Here is a 26097-nt window from a genome sequence, read left to right on the forward strand (position 1 = left end):
GTTATCCCGTCAAGGTTCTCACTGATCATAAGCCCCTAACCGACTTCTTTAAAGGCTTTAGTCACAGCCCCAAGCGAACTCGGTGGCACATGATCATTCAGGACTTTGGCGCGAGGATCGGGTATTTACCTGGGAAAGCAAATATCATTGCCGACGCATTATCACGCAACCCCTCTTCATCTTGTACGAGCCATTAGCTGAATTAATAGATATCTCAACCTCCACGCCCATTGTTAAAACTATATCTGAACAGGAAGATCTGGGCTGGAGTGCTGAACTATTACAGACAGAACAAAGAAAAGATCCGCAAATAGAAAAAATCATCATTGCGTTAAACGGAAATCTGAAGGAAAAGGAATACATTAAGGTATAAGCAGCAGAATTATATCATAAAGGATAATATCCTGTGTAGATCCGTGACGAGGAAAACCCGCAACACACCGCAGTTGAATAACAACCAGGTGGTGGGGTACCTATCTCACTCATACCCATGTCTTAAAATGGTGCATGGAAAATCCACTGCATGGACACCCGGGTTATTCCTTGATGTCACAGAAAAGCCAAATCCTTATTTTATTGGCATACGATGCTTACAGATATAAAAAAGCACATAGCAAATTGTCGCACTTGTCAAGAATACAAAGGGCAACACGAACACCTGTCAGCCTAGGGGCTTACCCGTGCCAAAATCAACCTTTTGAAAGAGTACATTTAGATTTATTAACAGGATTTTACGAGTCAGACAGAGGAAATAAGCACCTCCTAGTAATTATAGATGCTTTGACTCGATATACAGAACTTATAGCGCTTAAAACAAAAAACCGCGGTCGAGTGCGCTAGGAAGTTTTTTACGAGTGTACATTTGTAAACATGGAATTCCACACATCATTATATCAGACTCGGGCGGGGAGTTCAATAATCATTTCCTTAACTCCTTGTGCGAATTCCTTTGTATAAAGAAAATCAATACCATGATCTATCACCCAGAGTCTAATGGGCTAGTGGAAAGGGCAAATCGTAAGGTTTTAAACATTTTAAGGGTCACCTTAGGGGGGGCAGACCCCAACTGGGACATTGCCATACCTGCGGTACTAAGCACACTTAATCACTCGTATCATGTGTCTATTAAAAGGACACCGCACGAGGCCCTGTACGGTATCCCGGCTAGAACGCCTTTCCACATCTTAACGCCTACAACTAATTTATCAAATCCTCTAAAGGATGTTATGGATGCAAGCATAAGTCGATATAATATACTTCGTAAGAATCTGGAAGAAGAAGCACAAATAATAATGAAAAAAAATCATGATAAAATAGCTAGGCCAACTAGAACATATTGCCGTGGGGCGAAGGTCAGTATATACAAAGTATACGTACGTAAAGGTTAAATCATAAACTGACACCTAAGTTTGAAGGCCCGTTTAACATTTTGTTTTAGAAAATTAACGGCCAATAGATTTAGGGTTCAAAATGTATCCAAACCCACTGATGTGAGAATAGTTCCATTGGCACATATCAGAATCTAAAGAAAGGCAGATGGAGTGAGGGAAAAAAGGTTGTGTATTTATGAAACTTGTATAATAATTTATATATATCTATTAATCATATTTGTATGTAAACCTATTCTTTTACGCGAGTTATTACATATGTTTTACCTCATTGCAGGTTTCAAAATGAATCTGTTATTGTTAGGAGTGATATGGAATTTTTATTCTAAAATTAATATTAATAATACTTACCTGTATAATTTATCTAGCCCTAAATCCCCAAAAACCGCACCAAAATTTACCACATTGGCAACCCTGTTACCTCCTATTCTGTCCGCCAGTTGGCAACACTGTCGTTGACAGATACGAAAAACCTTCCCTCAAATCAGTTGTGATAGGCAGATCGTGGGGTAGGATGGGTGGGACTAGATAAATTATACAGGTAAGTATATTAATATTAATTTTAGAATAAAAATTCCATATTAATAACTATTACCTTAATATAATTTATCTAGCCCGATTAACCACATTGAAAAGGAGGAGGGAATCTGAATACAATTTCCCCTTCGGACAGAATAGGAGAAAACAAACAAAGTATATATCATAGGCAGTCAAAACTCAACCCAAGGTCAAAGATACTAACAACTCAAAGTCTCCTACCATAATGCCACCCAACTGCGTAGCACAGGACAAGGAGTAAGTGCATAGTCAGTCGTCTGTACTAAAGTCAGGTGACCGACCAGGTGACCAGTCAGACGAATTGCGGACAGCAAGGCTGCACCCTGAAGACTATCAAGCACTATCTTTCCCTAAAGGATGAGTGTCTGGACTGTCTGGGCGATTCAAAGCTAAGCAAACCTTGGGGGTGTATCAACGCACCCGAAGTCGCCAGCAACGAATCGGCTCATGAGCAACTCCTAACTCGAGCTTTCTGGTGCAAGAGAAAGGAGTGCGGAGCAAAAAGGCGATTCAGTCCCGAAGGACGAATGCCTGACAGTCCAACCTGGTCTCATGTTACACGATCATCGGGGGTGTATCAACGCAACCGACTTCGTCAACAAGAAATTCAGGGCTACTAAATGTCGCATGATCTCCACGAGTGTCTGACCTGGAGAAGACAAGGTGAGACAAAAAGTAGATGGTGAGCGAGTCACCAGATGACAGCAGACGATCCATCGACTAATTCCCTGTCCAGGACAGTGGAAGAAGCAGAGTCGTCCAGGACAAGCGAAACCAGTGGCATAGTCCTAGGTCAGCATCGACTCTGGGAGAAGCCGTAGTCGCCAGTGCCGACAACCCAGTGGCTGGAACCATTTCACACTGAAAAATGGAAGCAGCATGAGTTTGCCAAGCAGTCAGTCCTTGTCATCAAAAACACTAAATACCAAACTGCCTAATTCCCATTATAACTACGTCAAAAACTGCCATGGGTTATAATACAAAAACAAAAAAATAACAAAAAAAAAAATTAATGAATAATATACAGGTAGCAACCAAACGTAAAACAGGAAGACTACCTAATTCTCCTGTCTGACGACCGTCCTGCCATCACCAACGGGCCCAAAGAACGAAGGTCGCCTAGACTAGAGAAATATCCCTCAAGTAAAAGAGGCAAAAACAGAATTAGAACGCCAAGTCGCCGCCTCAAGCACCTTGGCGACTGAGACATTCTTCATAAAAGCTACTGATGTTAGCAACTGCTCTAATACTGTGTGCTCGGCGTCTGGTCTTCCCCAGCAGCCGAACCACCAGTTTTAACGATCAGATCTCTGAGAAAAAAGGATACACCATTCTTTGAAATAGGTCTCTTGACATTTCGGGGTGAAACAAGCAGATGACCGGGGACGACCCTGAATGTCCTTCGTGCGGCGTAAAAAATAACATGAGAGCGCCCTAACAGGGCAAAGACTAATTCCTCTATTTAAATTACCAACAAAGTCGACCAGCGACCCTTCAGTACGAAAGACCTGGGAATGGGATTATCAGACGATTCAGTCTTTGCGACAAATTCAGGAAGGTATGACAAAATCATGTCTTGTCCAGATCTGGCAACCAGAAAAGAGAGTGCTTGCAGTTCACCCACCCTCTTGGCTGTAGTCCAGTGAGACAAGGAAGAGTGTCTTAGAAGAGAGGTCCCTAAATTTGGCAGAATTCAGAGGCTCAAACGGAGGGAACCTTAAGGCTTGAAGGACTTTGTTAACGTCCCATGTCGGAGGCGAACACTGCGGCCTGGGTCGAGATAAGGAAAAAAGATCGAAGTAAATCTCTAATGACATAAGATGAAGAGATCTCAGGAAGCCTTGCCTTAAAAACATAGGAAAGCATAGACCTATAACCCTTAATGCACGAAGGTGACAGGGCCTGTCATGATGTAAATGAACTAAAAACTCTGCTACTTTCGGTAAGGAAGGTCTAGAAATTGATGTCCTTGAGACTTACACCAACGTCTGTAAACCGACCATTTAGCCTGATATTTCTCTGGTTGATTGTCGCCTGCAAGAGCCAACTGTCCCGCGCCACTCTGGAGGAGAACCCTTCGTGCTTGGAGAACCTCCTGACAGTCTCCAGGCATGAAGATGAAGCATGTGGAGCCTCTGATGGAACCGATGAAAATGGGGTTGTTTGAGAAGATCTGGTCTCTCTGGCAGGCAAATGGGGGGTTCCACCAGTGCTTCCAGAAGGTCGGGAAACCACTCCTTCTTGTTGGCCAAGAGGGGGCGATCAAGGTGAGATCCAGACGCTTGGTTGCCCTCCACTTTGTTGAGGACTGACCTCACCAGAGAGAACGGAGGAAAAGCATAGGCTTGAAGTCCCCTTCCCAGTCCTGCAAAAGAGAGTCTGTCCCGGCACTCTGAGGAGTCTGGTCAAGGGGGCGAAGAATATCTGGCACCGAAAATTCAGTGGGGTGGCAAACAGATCGACTGTGACAGGCCATTTCTTCCTGAGGCTGTCGAAGACTTCCTGGCAAAGTGTCCACTCCGACCCTTGAACTTCGTTCGGTCTCGACAAGGCGTCTGCTAAGACGTTGTGATGGCCCAGATAAACTGAGGGACCAACGTAATCCCCCGCTGTCTTCTGCCCAACACAGGATTGATCGGGCTTCTTGAGTGAGAAGGTCCGACTGTGTGCCGCCTGGTTTCTCAAGTACGAGACTGCTGTGGTGTTGTCGACAAAGATCGCGACAACCGACTCCAAACAGTTGTTCCTGAAATGAAAGAAGGCCTAGGTACACTGCCCTCAGTTCCCTCCAATTTATTGACAGCTCCGCTCCTCCTCTAACCAAAGGCCCGAAGCGGCTTCGGAGCCCAGGTGTCGCCCCAACCTTGATCCGAGGCGTCTGACCAAAACATTAGGTCCGGAGGAACTGAAAGAAGAGATGTCCCTGACTTGAGGCGGTGAACTTGCATCCACAACGGAGATCCTTCCGACATTGTGGAGAAGAGGCGACTATCGTGTCCTCGGACACGAAATCCCATGACTGGCGAAGTGTCGACGGAAGGGACCTCATTCTGAGACGACCTCCGGGAACCAGTTGGATGAGGGATGACAAATGGACCCAGGAGAGACCTCCAAAGAGAAACTGGCTGCATTACGGAGGACAAAAATTCTTCGATCAGACTCAGAAGCTTGTCTATCCGTTTCTGAGCGGGAGAAGCCCTCAAAATCTGGGAATTCAAAACAATCCCCAGATAAGTCCATGATCTGGCAAGGGATTAGATTGGACTTGTCGAAGTTGACACGAATGCCCAATCGACACAAAGAGACAGAACTATCTCCCTCGACCGGAGACATTTCTCTAGAGATTCGGCCTGGACTAGCCAATCGTCCAGATACCGAAGCATCCTTACATTTAACTGATGCAGAATAGCTGAAACAGGAGCCATCACCCGAGAAAAGACCTGTGGAGCAGTGGTGAGGCCGAAACAAAGGGTCTTGAACTGGAAAACTCCCGAGTCCGTGAAAAACCGAAGGTAAGGTCTGCTTCTTGGATGGATGGGGATTTGCAGATAAGCATCCTGCAGATCGATGGAAATCATCCAGTCCCCCCTCCTGACGGATGAAAGAACAGTCTGGGACCGTCTCCATCCTGAACTTGGACTTTAGAATGAACTTGTTCAAAACCGAAAGATCTATGATGGGCGCCAGGCACCCGAGGCCTTTAGAACTACAAACATCCAAGAGTAAAACCCGGGAGAAGGAGGAGCTCGCTCTATGGCATCCTTCTCCAAGAGGGCCGAAAGCTCCTTCTCCAAGGCTTGACCCCTGATTGAGTGAGGGGAATAACTGCTGAACTCGAGAGGACGATTGGAAAGTGGAGGTCTGGAAACAAAAGGGATCTCGTAACCTTCCTTCAGGACCTCCACCACCCAAGCATCCACCGCTCTCCCCTGCCAAGCTGACCAATGGCGGGAGAGACAAGCTCCTACTGCGGTCTCCAGGCGAGGTGATGACTCCTACTTCCGAAAATTCTTACGCAGAGACAAGGAAGAAGAAGAAGAAGAAGAAGAAGAAGAAGGTCCTCCTGGAGGTTGAGCTCTTTCTCTGCCCTTGGAGCCACGCCAAGAACCTCTCCCGCGTTCAAAGGGGTGACACCAGAGGATGAAGAAGAGCACCAGCAACCTGAGATGTACTCTGGAAAAAAAGAGCCAGAAGGAGGTTGTTGGGCTGGAGCAGAAGGTACAGATCTGGTCCTAAACTTATGCTTACTCCTTGAAGGAATGGGAGGAAGACCAGAGGAAAAAAGCTCTTGATAAGGCCCAGTGAGCTTGGGAAGAGGCATCACCTTGATGTTCCTTCAAAACCTCAGAAAGCACAGAAATATCGAAAAGGAAATCGCCAAAAGGAGAAGAGGATAACAGACGGGTTCTCTGAATCTCCGATACAGAGGAGGGTAACTGCGACAAATACAGGTTACGCCTTAGAGAAACAAAAGAAAGGCCTGCATTGAAGCAGCAAGCTCGTTCTGATGTACAGAAGCGATTGAAATGGATGAGCAGAATTTCCTCAAAAAAGAGGCGCTCAGGAGGAACAAACCCGGAGTCCTTGATATACATTAAAAGCCCTCCGAGGACCCACATATTGAAGGATTGAGCTTCTTGTAAGGAGCTCATAACAGCCTCCATAGCAATAAAATCTTCAATTGAGACAGAGACCGAAGCCTTAGAAGGCAAGGGTTGACTTGAAAGTCGGACAAAATCAGGATTTGGCTTGGGGGGTCGAGAGAATGAAGAATCATCCGCCACCTGGTAAACTCCTCTCCGGTGTCGTAGAAGAGAAGAGAGCTTCCTCTTCCCTTCCCCGATCACCTTCGAAAGTTTAGCGGCAACGTCCGTCCTCACTCTCGCGAACCTCTGGGCAAAGGGAAAACGTTAAAAATTCCCGTGACCGGGAAGGACCGTCAAGAAAAATCCCTTCTGTAATACAACGAGGCGGAGGCTGCTTCTGCTCTTTAGGCCTCGCCTGAGGAAGAAAACTCAAAATTAAATCAAAAAGTTTCTGAATTCTACATCATGACATCCATCGAGGAAACATCAATATCACACTAATCCGCGTCATCATCATCATCGTCAGATCCTAACTTAGAAACTTCCTCTGAAGTAAAATCCTGACGACTAGCTATCCTTAGGTCTGACACTAATATCCCTCCCCCCTTCTCCTAAATAAGCGCCCTTTGGCACTGTTACGGACTAACAGGGGACAACGTGGGTAAAGATTCGTTAGGCACCTGCCCGGACCGGGATCCCCCCTAGGCCTTCGCCACGACTGGGGTTCACAAGCCGGGGGGTATCTGTCGCACCGTTACCCATGGTGCTGTCGACAGGTACCTGACGAGGAGCTGAAAATGAATCTAAAAGTGTGTTAGACATTCTAGTAAAGGCTTCTTGAAAATTCTCTGACAGATTGTTAAACCTTAGCAGAAATATCTCTATCTAGACTAAGCTGTAATTTCTTAAATTCCTGTTTCCAGGTAGTTTCCATTGCCAAAATCTTCGAATCTACATCAGAACTAACTTCACTAATTACCGGTTGTACAGGGGGCAAAGCATCAATTAATTCGGAATCGGAGTCGTACGATACCGAAACCGAAGAGGCCCGAATCATGAGCGCCCAAGTCAAAGAATTCGTTAGATACAGTTTTAGCAATCGATTTCTTTTTCTCCTTACCGATCTTTTACGCTGCAAGATTGTTTGGCGTTTCATATAAGCAGTCATATCCTCGTCAGACAGGGCTTACATACGTCACAAGAGAAGTTCAAGTCACAAACCTGTCCACGACAAGAACTACAAATGTCATGGGGTTCATACTCCCTGCTACTCATCCTTGTCCCACAAACCCGGGCAGTTCCTGATGTTGCTGGCAGAAGGAAGCATCGTAATTTCTTGGTAATCCATTGTAGAATTGGACAGGTCAGTAGTTCCGGGTCGCGCAAAAGTTCGTAATTTAAGATAAGAACCACAACAGAAATCAAAGTTAATTCACTATTTCGTGATGTAATGCGTGAGTGGTAATTTCATATAAAGTTTCATTTAACAATAATGAAGCTTTAAAAGGCACAAAAATGTTTAGGAAATTTTTATAAAGAGCGGCCGTGATGGTAAACAACACGGGCGCTCGTTATAACACTGATTGAGGGAAGGTTTTCGTATCTGTCAACGACAGTGTTGCCAACTGGCGGACAGAATAGGAGGTAACAGGGTTGCCAATGTGGTAAATTTTGGTGCGGTTTTTTGGGGATTTAGGGCTAGATAAATTATATGGTAATGTTTATTAATATTGTGTATTCAGACATCTTTGTTGTATGGAAAGAGCGCTAGGACGAAAGAAATAGAATTTAATCATGGCTCGATTATCGAGAGAATAGAAGATGTATTCATCGTGTCAAGTAATATTGTCATAGAGGTAGATATGCATGCAATATTTTTGCATGAAGATGACGTCCTTAACTTAAAGAATGACCTGATGAGGTTTCTGCTATTTCGCTTAAGGAAATGCACGAACGTAATTTTCATGCTAACTCAGAGATTTCGCTAGCTCAAACACTAAGCGTCGCGGAAATGTTGTCTTATGACATACAAAATAAAACCGCTGAGCAGAAGAACTTGCTCGTGACCTGCTGATGTGGTCTGTGCGGCACAATACTCTCGAACGCCGCAACCCGCTTTCTGGCTGGACTAAACATCTTAGGATCTGTTGCAAATCTAGGCTTAGGAATTTCAAATCGCCTTAAGATAAATAATCAAATAAAAGAATTGAGTTTTTGCAACACAAAAACCGAATTGGCTTTGTCGAACTTCGCAGCCAGTTACTTCAATTAATCAAATAATGAGTATCGTAAATGAACATTCAAATAATATCGATCAGGTCATGGAAGTTCAACATTTGCTGGCTACATTAGCTTACTATAGTTCGAAAATAGATCATATCAGTGTGAAAATATCACATTTTATTGAAAAGTCAAAAGATTACGTAGAAGCGATTACGTTAGCAACAAAGGGTGTGTTATCTCCTTACCTCATGCCTATAAAAGATCTGACATTAACTTTAGAAAACGGACGGGAGAAACTAGGTTATATTCCTTTATTAGACGCCCATAAAGTAGAGTTCTATTATAGCCTAATATCAGTCAGCGTTGAAAATTATAGAATTATGATCACAATTCCTTTTGATTCTTCCGATGCTTGGCAATCATACAAAATAGCACCGTTTCCTACTTTCATGACGAATAACTCAAGTCCAGTAATATCCAATTTGACGGGGCATGTACTGATTTCTTCTGATAAGAAATCATTTACAGTCATTAAAGACTTAGATAAAAATCACTCACTGTTCAGAAGCCATGAATAATAAAATTTGTTTACAGCTGACTCTTTTGAATTCTATCCTATATCAACGGATTCATGTGAGTTAGGCATAGTGCTAAACGGCTCTCTCTCTCATACAAGCGAAGGTTGTCTGGGGGGAAACTTTATCCATTTTACGGTAATAAATTCAATTACAGGATGAATAATGGTTCCTGGATCCGTTACGATAAAGCCGGATTCAACGTAGTGTGTCCGGACGGGACCACCGCCCATGCCCCTATCTTTGTAGCAGCTGATGGTTTGTACGGGGACATCTACAACTACACCGTCAGAGGGGTCAACACGATAATACGTGAGAAGGCGTATTTTGCGAACTACACTTGGGCATCTACAATCATCCCATCACTACCTCTCCCATACAACGCGCGGGTGGCTCATCGTTTGACGCAATGGCTGAGATGAACCACGCTCACCGACTTATGCAGGTGGAGAAAAAATCTTCGCTACTACATTTTTGCTGGCCGTGTTCAGTGACGGCCATATTGGTTATCGCCGTCAACATCTTTGCTTGGCGTAGGCTGAGGCGTAAAATGTTATTGTTATTATACAATTAAGTTTGTTCATACTTTACCTGGCCAGATATATATTATAGCTGTATTTTCCTGACGTCCGACAGAAATTTCAAAACCTCGCGGCACACGCCAGTGGCGGCCCAGGTTGGTAGTACCCATTCCCGCCGCTGGGAGGCGGATATCAGGAACCATTCCCATTTTCTATCATATTTTTTATTAATGCCTCTGTCTCCTGAGGGGAGGAGGGTGGGCACTTTAATTATATATATCTGCCAGGTAAGTATGAACAAACTTAATTGTATAATAACAATAACATTTTGTTCATGCTACTTACCTGACAGATATATATATAGCTGAATCCCACCTTTCGGATGGTGGGAAGAGACAGAATATGGATTTTTGGGAAACTTACATTCAAGTAGATGATATACATCTTGGTTCCTTACCTGTTTGCAAAGTAGACTATGTGATTACTGTCACGAAAGGCTGCTTTTGCTTAATCACAGAGTTGCCAGCCAGGTGGAGACCTGTAGTGCTGGTGCGCTCTGGATGATCTGTCAACGGGTGCGAGAACCTCAGCGTGACAAGATCATCGAGGCCATACAAATGAGGGCAACGAAGCAACTGACCACCACCTGACAACTATACACAAAACCCCTTAACACTAACTAAATGATGGGAGATCTTCACATAAGACTCACCACAACCTAAAAACACAACAACCTAAACTTAAACCTAACTAAGGAATAGGGAAAGAGCTACTTCCGGACCCCAATACTGTGTCCGCAGAAACGTATGGCCCAGTGCATTGCAATCGTCATAGATCGTTCTCACATCCCTTAGGTAATGTGAGGCGAAGACGGAGTTGCTCCTCCAAAAGGTGCAATCAAGGATGTCCTTGATTGACATGTTCATTTGGAAGGCAAGAGAGGTAGCGATGGCTCGTACTTCGTGCGCTTTTACTCGGAAGAGGCTCAAATCAGTCTTCTGGAAAGATGAATGAGCCTCCCGAATGGTGTCCCTTAGAAAGAAAGCCACAGCATTCTTCGATAAAGGTAACTCTGGCCTCTTCACAGAGCACCAGAGGTTACCTGAGGGACCTCTTACCTCTTTAGTTCTATGCACGTAGAACTTGAGAGCCCTTACCGGGCAAAGGACTCTCTCTGGTTCTTGGCCCACCAGACTTGACATAACCTGACAATTACCCTTATCTCGAAAGTCTTCGGCCAAGGGTTCGAAGGATTTTCATTCTTCGCCAAGAAAGATGGGTTCAACGAGCAGACAGCATTGTCCCCTTTGAAGCCCATTAACTTGCTAAACGCTTGAATTCACTAACTCTCTTAGCCGTCGCAAGAGAAGTTAGGAAAAGAGCCTTCCTTGTCAGGGTTTCGAAGAGACGCTGTCTGAAGCGGTTCGAAAGTGTTCGACATAAGGAATTTCAGGACTACATCCAGATTCCATGATGGAGGTCTCATTTGAAGGTAACCTTCAGAGGTCTCGAAAGACTTCAAAAGGTCATGAATATCCTTGTTGTCAGACAGGTCTAGGCCTCTGTGCCTAAAAAAGCAACCGCTGACAACAGCTTTTGTATCCCTGATGGTAGGGACCGCTAATTTCTGCACATTTCTGAGAAATAGCAGAAAAATCAGCTATCTGGTTCACAGAGGTCGAGGAAGAGGAAACTCCCTCCTTTTTACACCATGCCCTGAAGGAAGCCCACTTCGACTGGTAAACAGCTCTTGTGGAAGCACGTCTCGCCTGTGCGATTGCTCTCGCAGCTGCTTTCGAAAAACCTCTCGCTCTGGCCAACTTTTCGATAGTCTGAACCGCAGTCAGACTCAGAGCGGAGAGGTTTTGGTGAAACCTTTCGAAGTGAGGCTGTTTGAGTAGATCTTTCCTCCAGGGCAATGTCCATTGGAAAGTCTACAAGGAAAGACATGACCTCTGTGAACCATTCTCTCGCTGGCCACATCGGAGCGATCAGGGTTTAACCTTGTCCCTTCCGAGGCCGCAAACTTCCTCATGACTTCCCCCAGAATCTTGAATGGTGGGAAGGCATATAGGTCTAGGCCCGTCCAATTCCAAAGCAAAGCGTCCTTTATCGGCGATTGCTTCTGGATCCAGGACCGGGGAGCAGTAAAGAGGAAGTCTCTTGTTCCTTGACGTTGCGAATAAGTCGACCAGTGGACGTCCCCACAGCGTTCCACAGGTCTCGACAAAACGTCCTCGTGCAAGGTCCATTCCGTCGGAACGGTGGACTTGTTCCCCGACGACTGAGAAGGTCTGCCCTGTACGTTTTTGCACTCCCTGCAGATGAATCTCGTCAGGATAGTCACCTTCTTTCTTTTTGCCCACAGCAGAATCTCTCTCGCTAGGGAGTACAACGTTCTGGAGTGTGGTTCCTCCCTGGTTTTTTAAATAAGCGAGTGCTGTGGTATTGTCCGAGTTTATCTGAACAATCTTGTTTTCTAAACTCTTCTCGAAGAACTGCAGGGACAGAAAGACTGCTGCCAGTTCTTTGACATTTTTATATGCCAGGCTACCTGTTCCCCCTCCTCCAGGAGCCTGACACTTCCTTCCCCCCTAGTGTTGTTTCTCCCCATCCTGTGATGGAAGCGTCTGAAAACAACACTAGGTCGGGGCTCAAAGACTTAGGGACACGCCCTCTTGAAGCGCTGAGGGTCTAACCACCATCTTAGATGGTTCTTGATAGTAATCGTATTCTCAATACTGCATTGAGATCGTCTTTGGCCTTCCACTCGTCTGCCAAGAAGAATTGGAGAGGCCTGATGTGCAGTCTTCCCAAGGAAACAAACCTTTCCAGCGAGGAAAATGGTCCCAGCAGACTCATCCATTCCCTCGCCGAGCAAGTCTCTTTCCTTAGAAAGGCTGAGATCTTTTCTAAGCCTAGCCGCTGACGTTCCTGGGAGACGGAAACGCTCGAAAAGCCACTAAATCCATCTGAATCCCCAGATACACGATGGACTGTGTTGGGGTCCAGATGCGACTTTTCGAGGTGACCAGAAGTCCAGGACTTCGCTAAGGCTAAAGTGAACTGCACGTCCTTCAGACACTTCTCTCTGACGACGCTCTGATCAGCCAGTCGTCGAGGTATAGGGAAACTCTTATTCCCGAAGAGTGTAGCCACCTCGCTACGTTCTTCATCACCACTGTGAACAACCATCGGAGCCGTGGTCAGTCCGAAGCACATAGCTCTGAACTGCCATACCTTGTTGTTCAAGACAAATCTTATATTTTCTTGAAAGAGGGTGGATCGGGATGTGGAAGTACGCGTCCTGCAAGTCTAAGGATACCATCCAGTCGCCCGGTCTCAAAGCTCCCAGAACAGACTGAGGCGTCTCCATCGTGAATTTGATCTTTTCCACGAAGATTGAGCCTGCTCACATCTAGAACTGGACGCCAACCTGACGACTGCTTTGGTACCAGGAAGATTCTGTTGTAAAAACCTGGAGACTGCAGGTCCGCGACTTGTTCCACCGCTCTTTTGTTCGATCATCTGTTGCAGAAGATCGAACAAGACTTTCTTCTTTTCTCCTTGATAGGATGGAGAAAGGTCTCTGGGAGTCGTAGAAAGAGGAGAAGAACTTCAAAAAGGGGATCTTGTACCCCTGCTCCACGATCTTGAGAGACCAAGAGTCCGTGTCTCTCTCTCTCCCCGCTCCCGCAAAATACTTCAGTCTGGCTCCGACTGGTGTCTGAAGGACATGCTTTTCACTTGGAAGGCTTTGGCTTAAAGGAAGCTCTTCCTCGTGAAAACCCTCTCCCTCGAGGAGCTGCTCTCGAGGGGGGAGCCCCACGAAAGGGCTTAACTTTCTTCGGCGGACGAACTGCAGCCGAAGAGGTTGAAGGTACGGCTGACCGTCTAGTAGACTGGGCCAAAAAAAGGTCCTGAGTAGCCTTCTCTTGTAAGCTGTTCGTCAGGTCCTTAACCAAAGTCTGGGGGAAGAGATGATTCGAAAGAGGCGAAAACAACAAATCTGCTTTCTGAGCTGGCGTCACCGAACGAGCTGTGAAATTGCACAGCAAGCTCTCTTTTTTAGTAAAGCTGTTCCAAAGTGAGATACGAGCTCCTCCGAACCATCCCTGACGGCTTTGTCCATACATGCTAACACGTTGGACAGCTCCCCCAGACTAAGAGATTCTGGGCTTCTCGCTTGCAAATCCAGAACTCCCAAACACCAGTCAAGGAAGTTGAAGACTTCCAGCGTCCTGAGCAGACCCTTCAAATGATGGGCATCTGTCTCCGACGCGGTCCAAGTTACCTTGGCAGAGGGTAAAAGCGACCTCCTCTGCAAATCCACAAGGCTGGAGAAATCTCCCTGAGCAGAAGAAGGAATACGAATTCCCACTTCATCTTTGGTTCTATACCAAATGCCCCCTTTTCCACTAAGTCTAGTAGGAGGTAATGCGAAGGTCGTCTTACCTTGCTCTCTCCTTCGTATCATCCAGTCCTGGAGCTTTTTGAAAGCACGTTTTGTAGATAGAGAAGTCTTCATCTCTACAAACCTCCGGGATTTTCTCAGTTTTAAGATGAGGAAAAAACTGCGAAGGAGGAGACTTGGGAGCTGCGGGCTGAAATTTATCTTCAAAGGAAGACCGCAAAAGTCGTACGAGGACCTTATAGTCCGAGATAGAAGGGGCTGTAGCAGGTTCCTCTTCAGCCGAATCGGCAGAATTACTTAGCTCTCCTTCTTCTCTAACCGGAAGAGGAGACCGTCTGTCAGGAGAAGGCGTCCTAATGGCGGGTCTTGGCTTTATCAAAGGACCCCTATCCTTGATAGATGCAGCCTTAATACGGCTGTCTACTTTATGAGGCTTACCTGCTCGTTGACGGTAGAGCGTCCTGATGAGGACGAGCGTCCTCAGCGTCTTCCGCAGCAGTCTCACCTGCTCGAGAAGCGTCCTTACAATTCTTCGCTGGTATACGTGCCTGTGCACGTAAACTAGCGTCTGGGGGAAAGACTTCTCGATCAGAATCCCCAAAAAACATCTTGAAAGGAGGTCTGAACGTCTGGCGAGCTTCCTGCCAAGTGTCCTGTCTAGCGTCCTGGTGAGCGTCCTGGCCGAGCGTCCTGTCTAGCGACCTGGCGAGCGTCCTGACGAACGTCTTGCCTAGCGTCCTGCCAACGTCCTGACGAACGTCCTGCTTAGCGTCTTGCCAAGCGTCTGACGAGCGTCTTGACAAGCGTCCTGACGAGCGTCTTGCCCCAACGTCCTGCCGAACGTCCTCGTACAGAGCGTCCTCCTCAAAAGCGTCCTGACGTAACGTCCTTCTAGCGGACGAACGAGATCTACGAATCGCCGAAGGAGAAGCGATCGGCGAACGAGACGAAGTCGGAGAAGGCGAAGGAGACTGCTTAGTCCTCTTGACAGGCAGTCTAAGGTCCTTCCTTCGCTTAGGCTCGACTGCTGCTGGGCGAGTCCTCTGAGCCATAAGCGAGGATAGCTGTTCCTGAAGTGACAAAGAGTGTTCTTCGTCGGGGAAGAATGAGCAGAGGAAGCAGACTGATCCTGTGAGAAGACGAGGGGCGAGGGGACGCCTCCTTCCTTCTCACAGGTACAGCTACCTGTTTCTCAGGTGTACGCGCCTGTGCACGCAACCTAGCGTCCTCATCGGAGGAAATCCTACCTCTCTTCTGAGGCGGAAAGACATCATAAGCGTCTTCCGACGAAAGCGGCGAAAGAGGACGTGAAGCGTCCTCCGCAATAAACGTCCTCTTTAACGGACGAGAGTCTCTCCGAGCGCTCCACCCTTGCGCGGGGAGCGCTTCGGAGGACGAGAAGCACTCTTTCAGGACGCGTGCTCGTGCACGGTCCTTGGCAGCCTGGGTCTTTGCTACATGGTCTGCCGAAGGGACGCCAGATCGGTGGGAAGCCCCCGTAACCCTCTTGCGGCTTTCGACATACCTTCTCCCTGGGTCTTGGGAGTCTGATAGAGGTCTAGGCCTAGAGGCATTATGGGGCCGATCTGACGCCCCCTCCACAACACTGGGGGCACGATCACACACTTGCACCGAGCCAGTTTCTAAGGCGCTTTCCACTTTGGTCTCCTCAAGAGTTGCGAAAAGAGACTCCAAAATCATAGAGAGAGCATTCGCTTCTCCTGACACAGAATCAGAGCCCGAAGGCAACACAGGTTTAGGGGTTGTAAACACTACAGTGTTAGTGCAGGAGAGATGTTAGTCTTACCTTTGGAAGAACCACTCCTTGAGGAAGACCTCCTGATCCTATCGCGCTCCAATTTAAGGCGATAGGACTCATATACTCTCCATTCATCATCAGTCAATTTCTCACATTCATTACACCGATGATCAATCAAACAATTAAGCCCCCATACAACTCATACATACTGTGTGGGGGTCTACCGATGCTTTCGGTAGCCTCACCTTACAATCAGCCTTCACATACTCTGAAACTCACAACACTTGATCCAGACATATCTTAAAGAGAAAAGTCAATCCAAAATCAAAAAACGGTCCACTATCGCGCATGCCAATTCAACAATCCAATTCAATACCAAAAAAAATCAATCAGATACTTAAAAGCGAGTCAATTTCCAAAAAATCCTGAGCAGAGGTCTGCTAAACAGATGTTTACCGACCGGCGACAGAAAAAAATATGAATAGAAAATGGGAATGGTTCCTGATATCCGCCTCCCAGCGGCGGGAATGGGTACTACCACCTGGCCGCCCACTGCGTGTGCCGCGAGTTTTTGAAATTTCTGTCGGACGTCAGAAAATACAGCTATATATATATCTGCCAGGTAAGTAGCATGAACAAACAGAAGGATCTACAAGAAAAAAAAACGTATTGGCCCGTCTAGATGACGTACCCGTTAAACTCAAGTCGTTTGAGTTTAGGGCCGCCTGAACCTGGCCACTTCAGTTTGTGCCTAGGGAATTGTCTGGAATTGTGTTGTGTGTGAAAAGCGGTCCGTATGCTGGCAAAAATGTAGGACAAGAAAGACTCACGCCTTTGCATTTGAACAGTTAAAATATCTCCCGGCACCTAATGAAATATTATAGCCAATATTATACATTAATATACTCCTAAAGGTATTTTTCGGGCACCTAATAAAATATATCAGCCCTATATATTGCATTTGTGCACAATTACACAGTTATACTATTATACCATTGTACAATTATATTTATCTATTACAAAGAGTGAAAAGTACTCTTTAAACATTATCCATGAACATGCTATAATCTGTAGTAACCATTATTCTTAATCAGGTTACCTATTATCATATTACTCATGTATACATGTTATTCTTTTGATTATTACTTTTCATTATTTTTGGGTACCTAATCATTATTATTACCAAACATGGATCTAGATTTTTCCATGCATTTTAATCTTTGTTTATGAATATGTCAAAAAGGGTATGTAACAGAACCTTTTTATGCATTTAATCACTTATTATGTTTATACCTAGACGTATGTTACGAGCACGCTCCTATGAAACAATGTTTAAAGTAATTTTTTTTATTCAAGGCTTGAATAGGTAGCAGTCCGAGCCTAATGTAATAAATACATTATTTCTGTTTACAGGATCTGTAAATAAAAACCCATGACCTGAGGTCATGGCATTAGGAGGGTCCTACGTGACCAAAGCAGATCTAGATTACGCTATGCGCTGTCTGCAGTAGCCTGATTTAGCTCTGTACATTATCAGCTTTATTATTAATGATAACTTTGCACAACAACTTCCATGGGAAGCGGTTGACCTGTTAACCTACGCCGGAAACTTGTAACTTCCGAGCCGGCGGACTACGTATGTTTTTATATGAATCGCTGAGATAGCTAATGTTCCGCTATCGACGTGATGCTTTAGAATGGCAGTTCCATGCCAACTTTCAAACATATCGGTCTTCCGACCGAGCTGCATCTCCTAGTATGGAGTTACAGAATAAAGTTGTTATATCTGTTCAACTTATCTGTTTGAATCATCTCCTTTAGTTAAGAAGAACCACTCTACTAAGATATCCCCAAGGAAGATGGGAGGAACCAGAAATACTTACGAATGACAGTCGTAAGGAGAACACAAAAAAAAGTCTTTCGCAAAGCGAAGGGACTTAGACTAACACTGTCTGCGGCGTCTCCATCTTGAACCGTCTTCCTGACAAAATGATTCAAGGTGGAAAGGTCGATTACCGGTCTTCAGTTGCCTGTCGCTTTGGTACCAGGAAAATGCAACTGTAAAACCCCAGAGAAGGACACTTTACTTCCTCTATCGCACCCTTGTTCAGCATTTTCAACACTTCCTCCTGAAGAGCTAAGAACTTCGGGGAGTCGCGAGCATACGTCCGACTGAGAAAGGGTCTGTCCCAGAAGTTGAATGGTAGTAGATATCCCACCCGCAGAATCTACCACCCATTTCTCCGCTCCATCATAACTTTGCCACTTGGCCCACTGGCCCACCATGCATCCCCCACTCGTGACAAAAAAGAGGGAGAGGCACCCACTCTATTGACGACCCCTCTGCCCCTTCCCTTCCTTCTAGAGCCCCTCCCAGGGTTGTAAGGGCAGGATTGAAAGGGACACTGCTGCTTGCTATACTTAGCCTGCGAGGGGGGACTGAGAGACCCTCACCAAAGCAGAACCCTTAGGAGATTTAACAGGCAAGATCTTCTTACCTATCGCTGAGGACGTCGTGAACATGCCTCCGACTTGGATACCATCTGATGAATTAACCTCTCCTTAGTACCTGTCCACGTTGGTCAATTGTATTCTCTAATTCATTCCTCGGGAATAAAAACTGTGAATATAGATCCCCCAGTCCTGAGAGCCCATAAAAGACTCAGAGTCCACTGAACTCGCCACCTTGGACAGAACTGCGTCTCCCATGGCTATGAGGAGGTTGGCCCACAAGTTTGCACAAAGGTCAGCCAGGTAAGAAAATGGCCTTACCACTGGACTACAACAGTCTAGTGAGTGAGTGAGTGAGGTAGAACTCACTAAACCTCCTAACAGACCCTATCCAAACCGGCTTGGAAGGAGAGCAAAAGCGAAAGCACTGCTCTCAGGACGGTTAAGGAAAAGACTGGAGCTTCACGAAGTCCCGCCTGCGCGATCTCTGACCAGCTATCACCTTGTACACAGGAGTTGCCAGATCTCACAGATTCCTTGCTTTAAATCTTTGATTGTGTTAACCCATTTCCAGCTGGCGCTTGGAAAGTTGTTCTATTGTTAAGACCTAAGGTTTGTTCTGCATACAAACTTTTTTTTTTTTTTAATCCTAAGTGCAGAACAAAGTGGTACACGTTGCTTCGCTCCCAGTATGAAATTAACCATTGTAATAGTCAACATTTGTTCAAGCCTAGATTATACTATATATGTAGTATCTTCTTATTGTGGCATGCAAAGTGTTGAATAACAAAAATGGTAAGGTGTTGGGAACTGAATGATGATTTCACTCTGATAAAATTTAAGTGATTCATTTGTGTTAAAAGAGCGCTGCAGGACTACACATCTCTGGGTTTATGGGAGCATGGTTCAAAATAAGGCAACCTAAGAATAGGTTTAAGATTTTCCAACTGTGTCGGCCATTGAAACGTAGGTCACATTCCCTAGGGACAAAATTGCCAACCTTTCTGGTGTTGTAAACTACTCAAACATAGGGTAAAAATTTCACCACCAAGTGGTATTTTACATTACATAGAACCCAGGTGGGGGTTACAGGGGAGAATTGCCTCCATGATTACTTGAAACCATCTATCTTGTCTTTGGCTTTTTCCTTTTGAATGAAAGTTAAATTTATTTTGGTGGGAGTCCTAGTCTTGTCTGTAAAATTTTGTGAATGCTTAAGTTCTAATGGATGTAGCCTCAATTTCTGATGGCAAATAAGTTTCCCAACAATCATTAAATTATTTTTTTCATGGCAGAATCTGCCACGGTATGTTCTGCGGGAGTTTCTCATGTTGTCAGGTACAAGAAGTCTGAAATATTTGTAACTGTTTTCAGTTCAACACCAGCTGACGCCTACACTCCCAACAACTTTCTTCCCACATATTTTTGCACTTCCTGAACTTAACTCTATTTTGTCAGTGTAGACCACCTTTCCAGGTTCATCTAATTCAGTTTTCTGACCTTTATTCACCCAACATGTACATTCTGCTAAGAACGATATCATATTGCCTAGGCTAAGGTAGGGGAATTGCAAAAAATATTCAGGACACTTCTTCATGTCAGGTTTTCCATGGGTTTTCCAAGGGTAAATCCAGGCTAAGAGGCCTGGATAACTAATCCTTTATAAGCCTCCTAGGCCAGATCAGGAAAGGGCGCCATAGGTAGAGAATAATTTTAAGGACAGTTAGGTTAGGATGTATCCCTGAATGAAATATGGCATATATCTGCTTTTTTAACTGGCCTCGAGGACCCATTATAACACATATGAGGTTCTCTACCTTACAGTTAAACAGTTGTAAAAAACTACCCGAACAATTAATACGTATAGTGTTTTATATAATATCAGGTCTCAATCTCAAATGCCAACAATTTGCAAACCAGGTAGTTAGGTAGTTAGTATATATATAAAAGTAAAATCTTTAACTCATAAGGCTTACCGTCTCTATCAACTTTCGATTATCAAGAAGTTGAGATTTGTCCTTAATTTCACCGGATGTCAACCAGGGACTTAATCTGGTCTCGCAATCTCTGTAGCTTTTTAATCTCTTTCTTGAGATCGGCCTCATATTTTTCCTTTTCCTTTTGGTTGCTGTTCGTCGCATTTGTGTACCTGGAATAAAATTTAAATTTACTTTAAAAACTTGAAAGAAAAAGCTAAAGGAATCTAATATCCAACTGTTCAATTGAAACTATTCTGTAATATCAATGAAACAAAATTAATTATGGATAAGAAACAAAACACACCTTTTGCCAAATGTCCTCAAATTGCTCTACACCTTCTGCAACCTTTTTCAGACACCTGTCAATTTCACCTGAAAGAGAAAAAAAATTCTTAAGATGCTTGCCAGTAGTATCTAGAAAAAGTTCACAAGGACTACAACTCCTTCATTCAACACATGTAAATAACTTATAGTAAATACTTTGATGTTGCAACAATGAAAGCAGGGAATTTAAACTAGTAAGTATAATTGTATTTTCTACTTGTGAACAATATTCTTAACTTTGAAGACAACCTACCTAGTTTTAAAATGTTCTTGGGGGATAAAATGGCCTAAGGATAATACTGTATGTACATCAAATTTATGCTACATATACTATATTACTTGACATCTGATACAAGTCTGTTTACACAGAATAATACATTGTTCTTCTAGTTACTTCTTAATATACCTGTGGTTACACTTTGTAAGTATACATGTAATTCTTTTGTACATTTTTTATAAACACCTTTCTAACATTCACCCAATTAAGAAATATAAGGTTCTTAACTTTCTTTTTAATTTTACAAAATACTAACAAATAAAATTACTCTGCATTTCACTTCTTCCTTAGTACAATTACTGTAGTATAAATGCACAAAAAAACTTAACCATGTCATCAGCCTTCAGCAGAAACCTTCAAAGAAATGAAATAAGCAACTAGGCTGTCCAACTTGATATGTACTTACCTCACACTAAACTTGCCCTTACTCACAGAACAATTCCAGAAAAAATATATGACAAATTGCCCCAGTTCCTAAATAACTTTTTTTTTTTTTAATAATACATCAATGCCATTCATGAATATAGCTACACAGAACTCAAGTTTCATCTTGGTATTCCTGTATATTTTATGATTCTCTAACTACAACCCTCCAAACCTGACCTGCAAGGAAATAAAGATTACCATCTGTACTACATGTCCCAGGTACCTGAGTTTGTTCTAACCCAACATTTCTCTATCATGAAGGAAGTATATGTGGCTAGCAACTCAATAGCATAACAACATGTCCACTTGTTCATCGACAGACAGGATGAAGGGAACCTGTCCTTTTTCCCCAAGTTTGTTGATGTGAAGTCACTACGTATACAACTAGTTTTAGCACATCAGTAATACGGACTTATTTACTAGTTCTGTTTTCACAAAATTTGTCATTTTTTCTCAAGGGATTTTTAAGAAAATTCCTTGAGTATCTTGATAGCTGGAAAGAAGATCCTGATGGTTTCTTTCCTTTTTTTAAAAGGTTTCTAGTGTGCCAACTCCCAAGTTAGTAGACTATAGAGTTTTTGGGTTGAAGCAATATCCTTGCGGATGAATGCTAAGCTAATTTTTATTCTCCCTGTTCCAAAAAAACCTACTTTTGAAGCTACACATCACATAAGTATACTATATGTTGAATCTGAAAGGACTGTTAGCTAATAGTCAATATGCGGGATAGGAGCAGTAGGTACCTGTGATGCTTTTTTAAATTTGAAATCTCATTTGCAAGACAATCTTGATAATAGTTTTGAGTGTAGAGTAATTCAAATAGAATTTAGTACAGCTTTCAATTCAGTAAATCACAAGGTAGTTACGTATTCATAAAACTTCAAAATCTTGGATTGGGTAGATACCTAAGTTAAGGTAAGCAGCAGAGATTTGCTGTTGAAGGGATCTTTGAGAACCAAGATTTAGTGTCTGGAGTTCCACACGGTATTGTTCTTGGCACACGATACTTTAGTGTATACAGTTTGGGTAAAAATGATTGACGCCGTCAATTATTTTTGCCAAAAAAGGGCAGCAAGGTTCTCGACTCCAGTATTGGCCGAATTAAATGTCGTAAACATACGTCTGGCAATCACGTACCCTTTGGTTTCCCTCTCACAAACACCCGTTCACCCCCTACCCTTGATGTTGCGTGGGTGGGAGGCCTCTGTTGCCTATAACATTGCTTTGTGAAACCTGTTTCCACGCATAGTTACCTGTGGTTTTTGCGGTGTAGTGCTGGATTATGCCGGGTAATAAGCACATTACTGAAACACAGGTTGCTCAGGTAGCTGCTTTATACAAGCAACAAGTGTCAACCTCCGAAATTGCTGCTAGTGTCGGTGTGACAGTCAGAACTGCCCAGCGCTGGATTATAAAGTTCAAGGATGGGGGGGCGAGAGCCCAACCCCAGGTTGGAACATCAACAGGGAGTAAGAGGAAACTAACCAACAGAGACCTCAGATTTCTTCAAATTGCTACTGAGAAGAAACCCAAGGCTTCCTCTAAACAGCTGAGGAGCAAAAAACAGGAAAATCTTCAGTCATATCTGTGCCAGAACCCTAAGAAAGTACATAAAGGACGGCTTTTGGCTACCGTTGTCTTGCTGCCAAGAAAAAACCGCTCCGACGAGGCGTCACATTAGAAATCGCCTTTCATATGCTAGGCGTATGTTGAAGAATTAAACCCTCCCCCCCCCCAGCACTTTAAAGGGATCCTTTATAGTGACGAAGTCACATTCAGTGTCTCCTCAGGCCCTTCAGGGAAGGTTTACCGATCCCATAGTAGTGACCCTTACCGGAGAAGTACGTGAATACGACCACGAAGCACCTGATTCTTTGATGCTCTGGGTAGCTTTTCATACCACGGCAAAGGGGCGGTTGGTAACACTGCCCAAGAATGTTACTATGAGCTAGTACAATACTCTGAGCTGTTAATGGAATATTTGGTACCGTCAATGGTCAAATGTATGTAATGCAAAGGTGTTCATGCAGGACAGTGCCCCTTGTCATAGGGCAAAAACAGTCACAGATCTTAAATTCTGTAAAATCCCTTTTCTTAGTGACTGGCCTGGCAATAGCCCCGATCTCAATCCCATTGAGAATTTGTGGGGCATCATCAAAGCACAATTAAGGGACCGCGACAACTCCAGTCTCGAGAAACTTGAGAGAGAGTGTCAAGACATTTGGGAGAACTTTCCCAAAAACCATCCTTGAAAACTTAGCCAAGAGTGTTCCAGGATGACTTCAAGCAGTTTAAAAAAGAAGCGTGGGGTCACACCCAAGTATTAGAACCAATTAAAAAACATCAATCAAAGCACATCACAGCATCGTAGTGGAGTAAGTATTCCGAGGTATTGCGTGCATGCAGTAGAATCTATAGGACGCGTCAATCATTTTTACCCAAACTGTACAAGTGATGGTTGTTGGCCTCAAAACCAAGATTGTTCAGTATGCCAGAGATGCAACTTGTGGTGCAATTAAGTTTTCACTTACGAGAAATGAAGCTGCCATGAATACTAGCCATGATATGGACTGGACAAGTGAATGTTGTAGTCAATGAAATATGAGACTGAATTCTGTAAAACATAAAACACTGTAGATTAGATTTTGTACACATTTTTTACCCCATCCTCCCCTTCAGGTGGATGGGACTATGGCTGAATGAGTCTGAAGCTTCAACTATTATAGGTGTAACTTTTGACTCGCATCTTACTTTTCAGAAACATCTAATGAAGTGTCAGCAAAAGCTGTACAGAAGTTAGGTAGTGCACTAAAGGCCTTATATTTTTTATAATAGTGAGAACATTAATGCAACCTGTTTTAGGTCATCTGTCCTTCCTTTACTGTGAATAATGTCTACTTCTGCCAGAGATTTTGGTGGTAGGGTCCCGTTTCTTATTACTACATGATAGCAGTTTGTGACTTGGACCATCGACGATGGTCTCGTTTGCCAATTTTTCACAAGCAGTATTTTAACAGAAATCTTCCACATTCACAATTGACCACTAATCCCCTTTTCCTGGCGAGAGCAACCAGATTTGCTGAACAGCAGCACCAATAGGCAGTAAATATGACTTTCCAGTCAAACTTCCAAGTTCCAGAGGTCCTCCATTCCTCTTACCATTAGGCTACGGAATAGTCTCCCTGAGGATATCCTGCAAATGCAACTACAAAAGTCTAGCAAAGATGCAATGCATTACTAACCTAATACAATTCTTGCATTTTATAACTTCCTTATATTTTTATTTGCGTATTTATCAATTTATTTTTCTTTTTTAAAAAGTGAGATCTCTTCTTTCAGCATTTCCCTTTACCTCCTCTTACTTCTTTCATAATGAATGAACATCAGATTCTTTGGAAGTTTGAATTTAAAGTCAGTGGCCCCTGTGGTTTGTTGCAAATGAATTGGTTTCATCTCCTCAATAATAATACAGTATACATAGAACCTCAGACCTCGATACTAATCTGCTCCAGAAGAAGTGTCGATATGTGATTCATTTGGAATCTGAATCAATTTTTTTCACAAGAAATGGCTGAAAATGGAGTAATTCATTCTTGACCACCACTTATTACTCTAACTTTGCCTTTTTTATACAAAACTATTACACTTAAATCACAATTAAATAAGTTTAGAGTTAAATAATATACGTATTAGACATAATTTTTCATTCTCAAATGCATACTGTACAAAACTAAAAAAAAACTGGCTACGTCCATTGCAGCCATACTGCCAAGCGCCATAGGCTAGGCTAGGTATAGTATGAAATGTAATGGGCAGGCACAAAACTGTTTGCTAATAATAAAGCATTGAAAAGCCTAATTGTTACAGTAAATTAATAAACTATTAAAAAGACGCTAAAATCAGTCACACAATATTCTCCTCCTTAGGTTAAATTGTGATTCTTACAGTTTCCCTCTTCTGCTTGGCTGCATTGGGACCCATGACTGAATCAAAATACAGTACCAAAAGCAAAAACTAGGGAAATATTCCTGTACAAGCATGTACTTGCTCAAAACAATAGCAGCAGATTGAGCTAGTTTTAAACAACAACACCAACAGGACTACCCAGCAGCGAAAGCCCGAAACACTTTTTCTACAAAAATCATATGGTTCATCGGGTCAGATGCCAGTTTTCTCGTTCATGTTCTGATGCAAAATTTTCTGGAAATTTCCTGTTGAAATATGATAATGTCAAGTTCCAATATGGTTGAGGACCGGGGTTCTACTGTAATGAGTGAAAGCATATGAATATGGCTGTGAGGTACGAGTTTCTTCAAAAATAACATGTAACCATGGAAGATCTGCGGAAAAGCAAAAGGCAGTTTTTGCCGGTTGAGATAGAAACTTTCCTGAAACCTCCCATCAGCAAAGAAGAAGAAGAAAAAGTTTAAAAGAAATCATAATACACTGCCCAAAGATCAAACCCAGAATCTCAGCCTCTTTCCACCTCGTCCACCCCTCCTATCACAGATGCTCCAAGACTAGCCACTCTCATACAGAAAACAGTGATAAGAAAGCAAAATATCCTGACAAGCTACATCCACCTACAGAATAAATTACAATGCCATACATTTTTA

This window comes from Macrobrachium nipponense, chromosome 40 (genome assembly GCF_015104395.2).
Source record: "Macrobrachium nipponense isolate FS-2020 chromosome 40, ASM1510439v2, whole genome shotgun sequence".
Lineage (NCBI taxonomy): Eukaryota > Metazoa > Arthropoda > Malacostraca > Decapoda > Palaemonidae > Macrobrachium > Macrobrachium nipponense.